This window comes from Giraffa tippelskirchi, chromosome Y (assembly GCF_054371585.1).
Source record: "Giraffa tippelskirchi isolate mGirTip1 chromosome Y, T2T-mGirTip1v1.2.pri, whole genome shotgun sequence".
NCBI classification, from domain to species: Eukaryota; Metazoa; Chordata; class Mammalia; order Artiodactyla; family Giraffidae; genus Giraffa; species Giraffa tippelskirchi.
Window position 1 is genome coordinate 21,052,276 of NC_137290.1, and position 13,307 is coordinate 21,065,582.

Consider the following 13,307-nt stretch of genomic DNA (forward strand, 5'->3'; position numbering starts at 1 on the left):
AAGCAGAAACATTTCTTTGCCAACAAAGTTCCGTCTAGTCAAGGCTATGGTTTTCCCAGTGGTCATGTATGGATTGAGAGTTGGACGGTGAAGAAAGCTGAGAGCGGAAGAATTGATGCCTTTGTACAGTGGTGCTGGAGAAGACTCTTGAGAGTCCCTTGGACTGCAAGGAGATCCAACCAGTCCATCCTAAAAGAAATCAGTCCTAAGTGTTCATTGAAAGATCTGATGTTGAAGGTGAAACTCCAATACTTTGGCCTCCTCATGTGAGAGTTGACTCATTGGAAAAGACCCTAATGCTGCATAGGATTTGGGACAGGATGAGAAGACGAAGACAGATGATGAGATGTTTGGATGGCATCACCGACTCGATGGAGATGTGTTTCGGTAAACTCCGAGAGTTGGTGATGGACAGGGAGGCCTGGCGTGCTGCGATTCATGGGGTCACAAAGAGTCGGACATGATTGAGCAACTAAACGATACTGAGTACAGCTGCATTGGCTTTCATTGTCAGTATATATATATATATATATTATATATATATATTCTTATTCTGTATTTTTCAACTGTTGCATATATTAGGAATCTTTCATATTTAGCCAGCTTTAAACAAACGAAAAAAGAAACTGTCAGAAAATCTCTTGAGTTGAAACTTTGCCTTATTCCCATTTATTGTGATGAAATTTGGCTTTTTTGGATATCATTTTACTTTGTGTCTTCTATTTGTCAGACTTCCCTTGTTTTCTTGTATCACTTCTTTGCCATATTTTAAAAATGTGTTTATCTTTGCATGTGTTGGTTTTCATTTCCATGAGGGCTTTCTCTAGCTTAAGGTGGCAGGGGCTACTCTTTAGTTGTGGCGTTGAGGCTTCTCATTGCAGTGGCTTCTGTTGTTGTCCAGCATTGGCTCAGGTCAAGTGGACTCAGTAATTAAGCCTCCCGTGCTCTAGAACACAGACTCAGTAGTTGGAATGCATGAGCTCAGCTGCTCCATGGCATATGGGATTCTCCTGGATCAGGGATGGAACCAGTGATTCCTGCATTGGCAGGTGGATTTTTTACCACTGAGCCCCCAAGGAATTCCCCTCTTCTTTGCTTTATTTTTAATTACATTCTTTGCTCATTCAGTCTTTCTCCTTTGTTATGTGCAAAGTCAGGTTCCTGTTTTCTTTCTCTGCTGACTCCCCTGGAGAGAGACCCTCCTCTGAGTTTCTACAGATGGATTTAGCTTTCTCCCCCACCCCCACAGGCCCAGGGAGTATTAATGACACCCTCTTTGGGTTCCTGAGGGCTAACTCTGCACAGGTCCTCTGCTGGCCCCCTTGGCATCTCTTCTCTGTAGGTGTGACAGAGAAAAAGGCAGTTCAGAGAGGGTTGCCACTGGCTGAAGGCCACACAGCTAACAATGGCAGAGCAGGGATTCAGGGCAAAATGTGCTCTCCTTGTCACCTGTTTCTGTGAGAGGCAGGTGGCTGTAGGGTGAAGCGAGGGAGAGACCTGGGACACAGAATTGAAAGAGGCACCTCCAGGACTTCCCTGGGTGTCCAGTGGTTCATACTCTGTGCTTTCACTGCAGGGGGCATGGGTTCAAGCTCTGCTTGCAGAACTAAGATCTCAAAAAAAAAAGGAACTATTTTATTCAGCTTTCCTCATAACTCTGTTGGTAAAGAATCTGCCTGCAATGCAGGAGACCCCAGTTCCTGGGTTGGGAAGATCCCCCGGAGAAAGGGATAGGCTACCTTATCCAGGATTCTTGGGCTTCCCTGGTGGCTCAGCTCGTAAGGAAACTGCCTGCCATGCAGAAGACCTGGGTTTGGTCCCTGGGTCAGGAAATCCCCTGGAGAAGAGAAAGGACACCCCCTCTAGTATTCCGGCCTGGAGAATTCCATGAACAATATAGCCTAAGGGGTCACAAAGAGTTCGATATGACTGAGCGAATCCACTTCACTTCACTTCAGTTTATAAAGCGGCATCTCTGTCAGCTCTACCTCTTCGTGGCTCACTAAGGGAGGGCGGCCTTAGACCAGCAGTTCTTGAAGAAGAAGGAGTGACTGTGACAAATTCTAGGGGTGTGGTTTTTGACTGTTGTCATGATATGGGGGGCCACTACACATGGGGGCAGGTGCCTGCTTCATGGCATACACGTTAGATGTGAATGATTCTCAAATGTCCTGCCAGATATTTAGGTAAGTCCAAACCCATTCATAATACCCCGAGTGGAGGCCCTTATCTGCACTTTGTCCCATAAGTTTAATAAAAGATTTCCAGGGCTGCAATTATGGTGCAAACTGGAGAAGTCAATATTTTGTTTTATTCAGAGCCTAACCATGGGTTGCTTTGCAGTTTGTGGCAATCACATGATGGCCACAGTACCTCGATGGCTTTGTGAATGGCCGAGACTGCACACTTGTGTCCTCCTGCATTTGCCAGGCTGAATCCTCAGTGAGGGCACATTTGGGTGCAAGTGTGAGTGCTCAAACATTTACCTACGGGAGCATGCATTGTTGTGAGTATAAATACATGTGTGTGCTCAGTTGTGTTCAACTCTTCGTGATGCTATAGACCCCAGGCTCTTTTGTCCTGGGATTCTCCAGGCAAGAATACTGGAGTGGGTTGCCATGGCCTCCTTCAGGGGACCTTCCTAACCCAGGGATCAAACCTGTGTCTCTTATGTCTGCTACATAAGTTCTGCCTAAGTAGACCTTATGTCTACTGCATATGGGGGAATCTTTACCACTACCGCCACCTGAGGAACTGAATCCTTGAGTATAAATGACCTACTCTTAGTTCTTTAAAAAAAAAATTATGTGGACCATTTTTAAGCTCTGTATTTAATTTGTTATCATCACTTCCTTTATGTTTATGATAACATAAACACTTGTTTTATGTTTTGGTCTTGAGACACGTGGGATCTTAGCTCCATGTGGATAGAAGCTGCACCCGCTGCGTTGGAAGGTCAAGTCTTATGCACTGGACCACCAGGCAGTTCACTCCCTATTTCACTTTGTGTTACTGGATGTTGATCTCCAGGACAGTTTGTTTTTTTTTTTAATTTCCTGGGACAGAACATTTTGGTTTTAAGATGGTTTTATTATCCATCAGTATTTCATTTCAGGATAGTAAATGATCATTTCAAAACATCTGCTACACCACCCTAGGAAACCCCCTTTAATGTGAGAAGGCAAGTGAATAGCAGTGACAGCTCTATGGACTTCTCTGTCATTCTCCAGCTAAGAATGAGAGGGCAGGTAGTGGGGTGTCCACCACCAGGAGCCTAAGCAGGTCCTCAATCTAACTGATAGAAGCAAAGTTTCTTTTGATCACTCTCACATGCTCAGGGTAGAGTTTCTTCTCAATTAGATCTGTACTTGGAAAACGGGCTCTAGACTCCCCCTCCTACCCCAGCAGAGGGCTTCACATAGGCTCACCTGAGACCAGCTCTCGACCCGGTACACCCGTTCTGGAACCATGTGGTGATTCATTAGGTTCGCACCACTGATTTGTTCAGACCCTGGTATATCACCCTTATCAGTCAGTTCACTCTCTTAGTCATCTCTGATTCTCTGCGACCCCATGGAATGCATTACGCCCTTCCATACACTTCCCTGTCCATCACCAACTCCCAGAGGTTGCTGAAACGCCTGTCCATTGAGTCAGTGACGCCATCCCACCAGCTCATCCTCTGTCGTCCCCTTCTCCTCCTGCCTTCAATCTTTCCCAGCATCAGAGTCCTTTCCAATCAGTCACTACTTCCCATCACGTGGCCTAGGTATTGGAGCTTCAGCATCAGTCCTTCCAATGAATATTCCAAATGGATTACCTTTAAAATGGACTGGTTGGATCACATTGCAGTCCAAGGGGGTCTCAACAGTCTTCTCCAGCAACACAGTTCAAAAGCATCAATTGTTCGGTGCTCAGCTTTTCTCATGGTCATCCTTATAGCTATTATTAATATTGTCTCCTCCAAACTGAATATATGCCATGCCATATCAAGTGGCATGCAGAATCTCAGTTCCCCAAGCAGGCGTCAAACCTGTGCCCCTGCATTGGGGTCCCTGAACCACCAGTGTTAAGGACAGACAGGTAACAAAATTCCTCTATATCAATTCACTGTTAAAGTTAAAGAAATCTTCTTTAAAAAGAAGTGCTTGGACAAAAAGTTGAAGTGCCTCTGAAGGCCCCAGGCACCTCCATGACCCCACCATCCCCACCCCACCCCTTGCCTTTTGCTTGGTGCATCCTTGAGGGCACTCTGGCTCTCCACAGGAAGCTCCAGCCTTTGAACCTTTGAACTCCTTGCTTCCTCTCGGGAAATTCCGTCCTGCTTATGCTCACTGGGCTTACTTCCTCTCCTCCCACCTGTGTCCTGCTGTCACCTCGAAACCAGGCCGGCCTTGATCACCACCTACCCTCCCATCCTGACCACCCCTAGACACTCCTCTGTTCTCCATTCTTCACTTTATTTTTCTCCAAAGATCTGGTGGTCAATTGACACACTTGTTACACTTAGGTGTTACACTTAGGTGCTGACTGCTTGTAGCCAGGCTGTGAGCTTAGTGAAGAATGAGACGGCCTGTGTGTTCTGCTCACTGCCCATGCACAGTGACTGTGCATGAAAGGTCAGCACACAGTAGGTGCTCAGCTAATGGAACTTACATTCCACATGGAGGGTCGTTGATGAAACCATGTGTCACAAAGGTAAATGTTTCTTGACAAGAGAGGAGGAGAAATATTGGGAGCTGGTGGAGGGAATTGCAGGCAGGCCTGGCTGAGCTGGAGGGTGGGAGTGCGAGCTGGGAGGGAATGCTTCCTCTAGAGTGAGCCGGAGCTGGAAAAGGATGAGTCCAAAGAGCTGGGCAAGGGGAGGAGCCTTCCAGGAGGCTGGAACGGTATATGTATTTTTATCCCCATTTCACCGACTTAGAAACTAAGGCTTGGGGAGTAAGAAAGTGGCAGCATTGGGACTAGAAATGGGTTTTATCCAGTCAGAGGCCCGAAGTTCTTCCTGGGACTTCACTCTTTCTGAGAACGGGGTCAAGGTGTAGATGGCACATTTTATTATCCGCCTACTCAAATTGTATTCCCTTTACCAGCCAGTAGCTGCTTAGAGTCATCATGATAATCAAAAACATCCCCATGTGCCTCCTGGGGGAGAAGCAGCCTCACCTGTAAAGAGTCAAAGACTTAGAGAACTGCAGAAATAGTGATCAATTGTGAGCATCTCCGTATCTTTCTATAGGCATTCCTCATGTTAATTTTATCTTTTCAATTAGGCGGAGTCAGACTTCTCTGCTGGCCCAGTGGTTGGGAATCCAGTTGGCAATGCAGGGGGACACAGGTTCAATCCCTGGCCCCAGGAGATTTCACATGCTATAGAGTAGTTAAGCCCCCAGGCCACAACTACTGACAACATATTCTAGAGCCTTTGCTCCGCAACAGGAGAAGCTACCTCAATGAGAAGACTGCACTCTGCAATGAGGAGTAGCTCCTGCTTGCCCTAACTATAGAAAGCCTGTTCACAGTGTTGAGGCAAAAAAGAAAAAAAAGTAAGAATAATAATAACAATAATAATAATCAGGCAGAGTCAATTGCATACGTACAGAGTACTTTGCATAGAGTACCCTCCTTCAGCATGAAGCATGCCCTGGGAACACATCCGAGTGTCATGGGAAGTTAATGACAGGAGTGGCAGCTGAGAGCCAGAAAGGGAGTTGTGGGAAATTTGTCACCGATAGCAGCTAGAGTATGAAAATGAAAATCCCAGCTCTCATGGAACACCGGTGATTTTCTTTCCCTCCACCAGAAGCCTGGTATAGGTCTGCAAAATCACTAGACATCCCAAGGCAATGTGTAGACCAAAAACTTCAAAAAAACTTTTCAGAGAGTAAAAGCCTGAGTGGGGAGCAGTCAGCATGGTACACCAGGGCCTCTTAATGGGTGGATTTGGCTGACACTTTTCTTTTTCTCTTATTTTGCTGTTTCTGGATTTTCTGTGATGAGTTTAAGGGTAGAGATATGATGTACTAGGAATGAAAAAAATGCTTGGGAATTGTACCTAAGGTATTCCCAGATTAATGCCAGTGCTGCCACAGAGAAAACGAATTTGGAAATGGGAAGCACAGGATCATTCTCTCCTGTGCTTTAGGCTCAGCTTGAATATCAAACCGGAGACAACAAAATCCCTGCAGGATCCACAGAGATGCCTTGAGTGATACCTCAACTTTGAAAGCAAATTTCACCACTGGGGCAGGCAGACCAGAATAACGCTGACTTAATCTGAAAGGGCTCAGTGGCAGACTCTAGCGTTCTCTCCAGGAGAGGCTGGAAAGACAATCACAGAGATATCAACGGGCTGACAGAAGCTGTTCTTCAGATATCTTCAAATTCTTGCCAATATGCCCAGTAAACATACACTCAAGCACATACACTTTCACTTTAGTCATTTTTCACAGACATTTGTGAATGTGTACAAGATTAGAAGCAAGTAAGTGATAATGTCAGGAAGTGGTGTTTTGGAGATGGTGGGAATAGGGGTGATCACAGTCTCTGCTCTGCTCTTTACCGAATTACTCAGATTTAAAAAGATGAGGAATTCCCTGGTAATCCAGTGGTTAGGATTCCGTGCGTTCCCTGCTGAGGGTGTGGGTTCATTCTCTGGTCAGGGTACAGGGAGCCCATAAGCTCTGTAGAATGACAAAAAAAAAAAAAGAATAATCAAACAAAAATCGTGTGCAATTAACTTGATAGACCACTAGCTTGATATCATGGTATTGAACATCCTAACTTCTGAGATCTTGAGAAGATCACCAAAAAATGTTTTCTGCATGAAGATAAGTTGTGGCTGTTCTAATAACTTGCCGGTATGACTCTGTTCCCAGAGCTGACCGCCTGTGTCTCCCAGAGACACTTGGGTTAACACGCCCACTGCTGTTCTGTGTGCAGACTCTCCTCCCCACCATCCATGCACCACAAGGGAGCCTCCACAGTGGATCTGATGTAGTGGATGCTAGCCAGGAAGCCCTGCCTATGCTGGGACCATCTTCCTTGAGTACTAGAAAGTGAAATTATGAAATCCTTCTTCTTCTCCACGAAAGATACCAGTGGGTTTATTACACAGAGGTGTTGCTGTCACTTTTTTCTCATCCCCTCCCTTGGGTGGCAGTAATCTGGGGCTAAAGAGAAAGAAAATACCCCCAACTACTGAAAGGGAGCAGACAACATCTAATCAGAAAGACAGAGAGCCATTTAGTGAGGATTACTCACTGTGCTTGTCACTTTTTGAGCACATTCTTAACTTTATGAGGAAGGGGTTATGTGACTTTATCCCATCAGGGCTTCTCTTTTCCAGAACCTATGAGTTTTCTTTTCACCTGAGAATTTTGATTTATTGGATGTTTTGAAAAATATAAGGTTACTTCTCATTAGAGTGACCACCACTATGACTAACGTAAAATGGAAATCATCACCTAGCTTCTTGTATATAGACAACTACAAGGCCTCTTACTCTTTTTTTTTTCACTTTTAACTCATTATTTTATCAAGTAAAGGGAATTTTATGTTTTTGTATCCGTTGATACAGTAAGGGAAAGTTTTTGGATATTTCATGATGCTTTATAAAAATATTAAAACCCTTTTTCCTGAAATTTAATAGCTTCCGTTTTGAAATAGTATTTAAAACTATGGATATGACTAACCTAATGAGTGAGATTTGACTAGAATTTTTTGCATATGTTGTAAAAATTCATACTTTTTATGAAAGTCAGTGGATTTTGATAAATTACAATACAAGGACCATGTCCCTAGGAAGATACATTATAAGACGCCATGTTCCTAAGTTTTGAAATGCAAATGTCGTTACTAAGGACAATCCTATTCCCCAAAACCTATGCTTTTTGCCACATGCTCCTCCTTCTCTACTGTCAAGGTTCTCATCTTGCTACATGACTTTGTTTTTTTTTTTTTATAATTTCTTTCAACCTCTTTTCTGTGGATTTTTTTTTTTAAGAGGCTGTGGAAGAGTAGCTTCAGATCATTTCCCATCCAGTGGTCTGAGCACTGAAGTCTCTGGTAGGGAGCCACTGGGCAGGCATAGACGATATCTGTGTGCCTCTAGACCACAAGATATTAAGAAGAGGTGGCAAGAATACACAGAAAAACTGTACAAAAAGATGTTCACGATGCAGATAATCACAATGGTGTGATCACTCTCCTAGAACCAGACATTCTGGAATATGAATTCAAGTGGGCCTTACAAAGCATTACTAGGAACAAAGCTAGTGGAGGTGCTGGAATTCTAGTAGAGCTATTTTGAAATCCTGAAAGATGATGCTATGAACGTGCTGAACTCAATATGCCAACAAATCAGGAGAACTCCGCAGTGGCCACAGGATTGGAAAAGTTCAGTTTTCATTCCAATCCCAAAGAAAGGCAGTTGCAAAGAATGCTCAAACTACCGCACAATTGCACTCATCTCCCACACGAGTAAATTAATGCTCAAAATTATCCAAGCCATGCTCCAGCAATATGTGAGCCATGAACTTCCAGATGTTCAAGCTGGTTTTACAAAACCATAGTCGAAGCTATGGTTTTTCCAGTAGTCATGTATGGATGTCAGAGCTGGAGTAGTAAGAAAGTTGAGAACCAAAAGAATTCATGCTGTGAAACTGTGGTATTGGAGAAGACTCTCGAGAATCCCTTGGACTGCAAGGAGATTCAACCAGTTCACCCTAAAAGACATCAGTCCTGAATATTCATTGGAAGGACTGATGCTGAGCTGAAACTCCAATAGTTTGGCCATCTGACATGAAGGACTGACTGATTCGAAAGACCCTGATGCTGGGAAAGATCGAAGGTGGGAGGAGAAGGGGACAACAGAAGACGAGTTGGTTGGATGGCATCACCAACTCAATGGACACGAGTTTGAGTAAACTGCGGGGTGTTGATGATGGACAGGGAGGCCTGACTTGAAGCAGTCCATTGGCTCGCAAAGAAATGGACACAACTACGCCACTGAACAGACTGACTGAACTCAAAATCAAAGAAAGGGATTCTAGGAAATGTAGAACTAGCCTAGACAAATTAACACAGCAGAGCACAGACCACTTGACTTACTAAACCCTTCTGCTTTACTTAGTAGGATGAATTGAGCTTTGAAAAGCTGACCTGACTGATAAAGAGACTGTGGACAAGTCTGCAGGGAGGAGACTTTTTAGTCAATGCTTTAATTGTCCATCTTACAAATCTGCACTAGAAACAGTCAGAATCTCATTTTTGCCACCTCCTTTGCAGTCAGAATGTAACCATGTGATATAGGCTCAATCAATTAGATGCACCTAGATGGTACCCAGGCTCAGCCAATCAAATACATCCAGATGGCACCTAAGACTCAATTACTACAGCCACATGGAATGCAGGCTTAACCAATGGATACACCTACAGGTGAAAGCAATGCAAGTGGATTCTGACGCATAGAATTCAATCTAGCAGAGGTGCAAGAGACATAAGCCATCTCACTAGTGACAGCCGCTGTGTCTGAAGCCAGTGGTAGTGACAGTTCAGTTCAGTTCAGTCACTCAGTCGAGTCTGACTCTCTGCGACCCCATGAACTGCAGCATGCCAGGCCTCCCTGTCCATCACCAACTCCCAAAGTCCACCCAAACCCATGTCCATTGAGTTGACGATGCCAACCCACCTTCTTATCGTCTGCCATGCCCTTCTTCTCCTGCCCTCAATCTTTCCCAACGTCAGGGTCTTTTCCAATGAGTGACAGAAGATCCTGCAATTAATTTCTATATTGACATGGCTGCCTCTCCAGCCTTCCCTCCCAGAAATCTGTGTCACTTAATATTCTTAATAAGTTTCTTTCCTGCTCAAAGTTACCTGTAATGGATTTTATTATTTTCAAGTAGAAAGCTGACACCCCTCTAACTTCATTTAACCATCAAGCCTCTTTGCAAAACTAGACTAAGTAAGGAACAATGTCCAACCCCATGGGCAGTGGAGTCAGGGAGAGGCATTTTGTCAAATTATTATAGTGCCACAGACTCTGGGCCAGTGTCCCTCTGAGGGGGTCACTGACCTGGGTTGTGAGTCGGGTAGACCCATTTGAATCCAGGCTGTGGTGCTGACTGACCTGTTGTGTGACATGGAGCATATCACTTTCCTCATCTTGACAGTGGACTATGATTAGTACTTGCCTCCTCGGGTTGTCATGGAGACCAAAAGATTCCTGTAGGGAGCAATCTCTCAACCACACAGCTCAGCACGTGGGATACACCCACACCAGTGATGCTAGAAGGAATGAGAGTCACCTTTCTTTTGCTGGATTAAAAAAAAATCAGTAATAATAGAGGTGGTGTCCTCATGTAGTCCAAGATGAAGATGGTCTGTGAACACTGCAGTTTAGAAAACAGTTACATGTTTTTCGTTTTGAATTTTTTAGTTTTCTTTCTTTTTTTAATTTATTTATTTTAATTGGAGGCTAATTAGTCTACAATATTGTAGTGGTTTTGCCACACATTGACATGAATCAGCCACGGTTGTGCATGTGTTTCCCATCCTGAACCCCTCACCCGTCCAATCCTATCCCTCTGGGTCACCCCAGTGCCACAGCCCTGAACACTCTATCTCATGCATCGGACTTGGACTGGAGGTCTGTTTCATATATGGAAATATACATGTTTCAACACTATTCTCCGAATCCACCCCACACTTGCCTTCTCTCACAGAGTCCAAAAGACTGTTCTATACATCTGTGTCTCTTTTCCTGTCTTGCATATAGGGTTATCATTACCATCTTTCTGAAGCCCATATATATATATATATACATATGGCATAGGTATGTGTGTGTGTGTGTGTGTGTGTGTGTGTGTGTTATTGGTGCTTTTCTTTCTGGCTTACTTCACTCTGTATAATAGGGTCCAGTTTCATCCACCTCGTTAACACTGATTCAAATGCATTCTTTTGGATATATGAGTAATATTCCATTGTGTATATGTACCACAGCTTTCTTATCCATTCTTCTGCTGATGGACATCTGGGTTGCTTCCGTGTCCTGGCTATTATAAACAGTGCTGCGATGAACATTGGGGCACATGTGTCTCTTTCAGTTCTGGTTCCCTTGGGGCTTACGTCCAGGAGTAGGACTGCTGTTACATATGGCTGTTCCATTTCCAGTTTTTTTTTTAAGGAATCTCCACACTGTTCTCCATAGTAGCTCTACTAGTTTGTATTCCCAACAACAGTGTAAGAGGTTTCCCTTTTCTCCACACCCTCTCCGGGATTTATTGTTTGTAGACGTTTGGATAGCAGCCTTTCTGCCTGGTGTGAGATGGTACCTCATTATGGTTTTGATTTGCATTTCCCTGATAATGAGTGATTTGAGCATCTTTTCATGTGTTTGTTAGCCATCTGTATGTCTTCTTTGGAGAAATGTCTGTTTAGTTCTTTAGCCCATTTTTTGAATGGCTCGCTTATTTTTCTGGAATTGAGCTGCAGGCGTTGCTTGTATAGTTTTGAGATTTATTCATTGTCAGTTGCTTCGTTTGCTATTATTTTCGCCCATTGTGAAAGCCATCTTTTTCCCTTGCTTAGAGTTTCCTTCTTTGTGCAAAAGCTTTTAAGTTTAATGAGGTCCCATTTGTGTATTTTTGCTTCTATTTCCATTACTCTGGGATATGGGTCATAGAGGATCCTGCTGTGATTTCTGTCAGAAAGTATTTTGCCTGTGTTTTCCTCTAGGAGTTTTATAGTTTGTGGTCTTACGTTTAGATCTTTAATCTATTTTGAATTTATTTTTGAGTACGGTGTTAGAAAGTGTTCTAGTTTCATTCTTTTACAAGTGGTTGACCAGTTTTCCCGGCATGCTTGTTAAAGAGATTGTCTTGTCTTCATTGTACATTCTTGCCTCCTCTGTCAAGGATAAAGTATTCATAGGTGCGTGGATTTATCTCTGGGCTTGCTATTTTGATTCATTTATCTATATATCTTTTTTGTGTGTGTGCCAGGACCACACTGTCTCGATGACTGTAGCTTTGTAGTATAGCCTGAAATCAGGCAGGGCATTTCCTCCAGGTCCATTCTTCTTTCTCAAGATTGCTTTGACTATTAGAGGTTTTTTGTAATTCCATACAAATTGTGAAATTATTTCTTCTAGTTCCCTGAAAAATACCGTCGGTAGCTTGATAGGGATTGCATTGAATCTATAGTTTGCTTTGGGTAGTATACCTATTTTCAGTATATTGATTCTTTCAATGCATGTACATGGTCTATTTCTCCATCTCTTTGTGTCCAGTTTGATTTCTTTCACCAGTGTTTTCTAGTTTTCTATATGCAGGACTTTTGTTTCTCTAGGTAAATATAGTCCTCACTATTTTATTCTTTTCGGTGCAATGGTGAATGGAATTGTTTCTTTAATATTTCTTTCAGTTTTCTCCTTGTTAGTGTACAGGAATGCAAGGGATTTCTGCGTGTTCATTTTGTATCCTGCAACTTTACTATATTCGTTGATTAGCTCTAGTAATTTTCTGGTGGAGTGTTTCGGGTTTTCTATGTAGAGGATCATGGCATCTGCAAACGGTGAGAGTTTTACTTTTTCTTTTCCAATCCAGATTCCTTGTATTTGTTTTTCTGCTCTGATCCCTCTTGGCCAAAACTTCCAAAACTATGTTGAATAGTAGTGGTGAGAGTGCACATCCTTATCTTGATCCTGACTTTCGGGGCAATGCTTTCAATTTTTCATCATTGAGGATAATGTTTGCTGTGCGTTTGCCATATATAGCTTTAATTATGTTTAGGTATGTTCTTTCTATGCCTGCTTTCTGGAGTGTTTTGATGATAAATGGATGTTGAATTTCGTTCAAGACTTTCTCTGCAGCTATTGTGATAACCATATGTTTTTTTTATCTTTCAATTTGCTAATGTGGTGTATTATGTTGATTGATTTGTAGATATGGAAGAACCCTTGTATCCCTGGGATAAAGCCCACTTGGTCATGATATATGATCGTTTTAATATGCTGTTGGATTCTGCTTGCTAGAATTTTGTTAAGGATTTTGCATCTATGTTCATCAGTGATATTGGCCTGTAGTTATCTTTTTGTGTGTGGCACCTTTGTCTGGTGTCGGTAGTAGGGTAATGGTGGCTTCATAGAATGAGTTTGGAAGTCTGCATTCCTCTGCAACTGGAAGAGTTTGAGTACTATAGATATTAGCTCTTCTCTCAATTTTTGGTATAATCCAGCTGTGAAGCCGTCTGGTCCTGGGCTTCTGTTTGCTGGAAGATTACTGATTACACTTTCCATTTCCGTG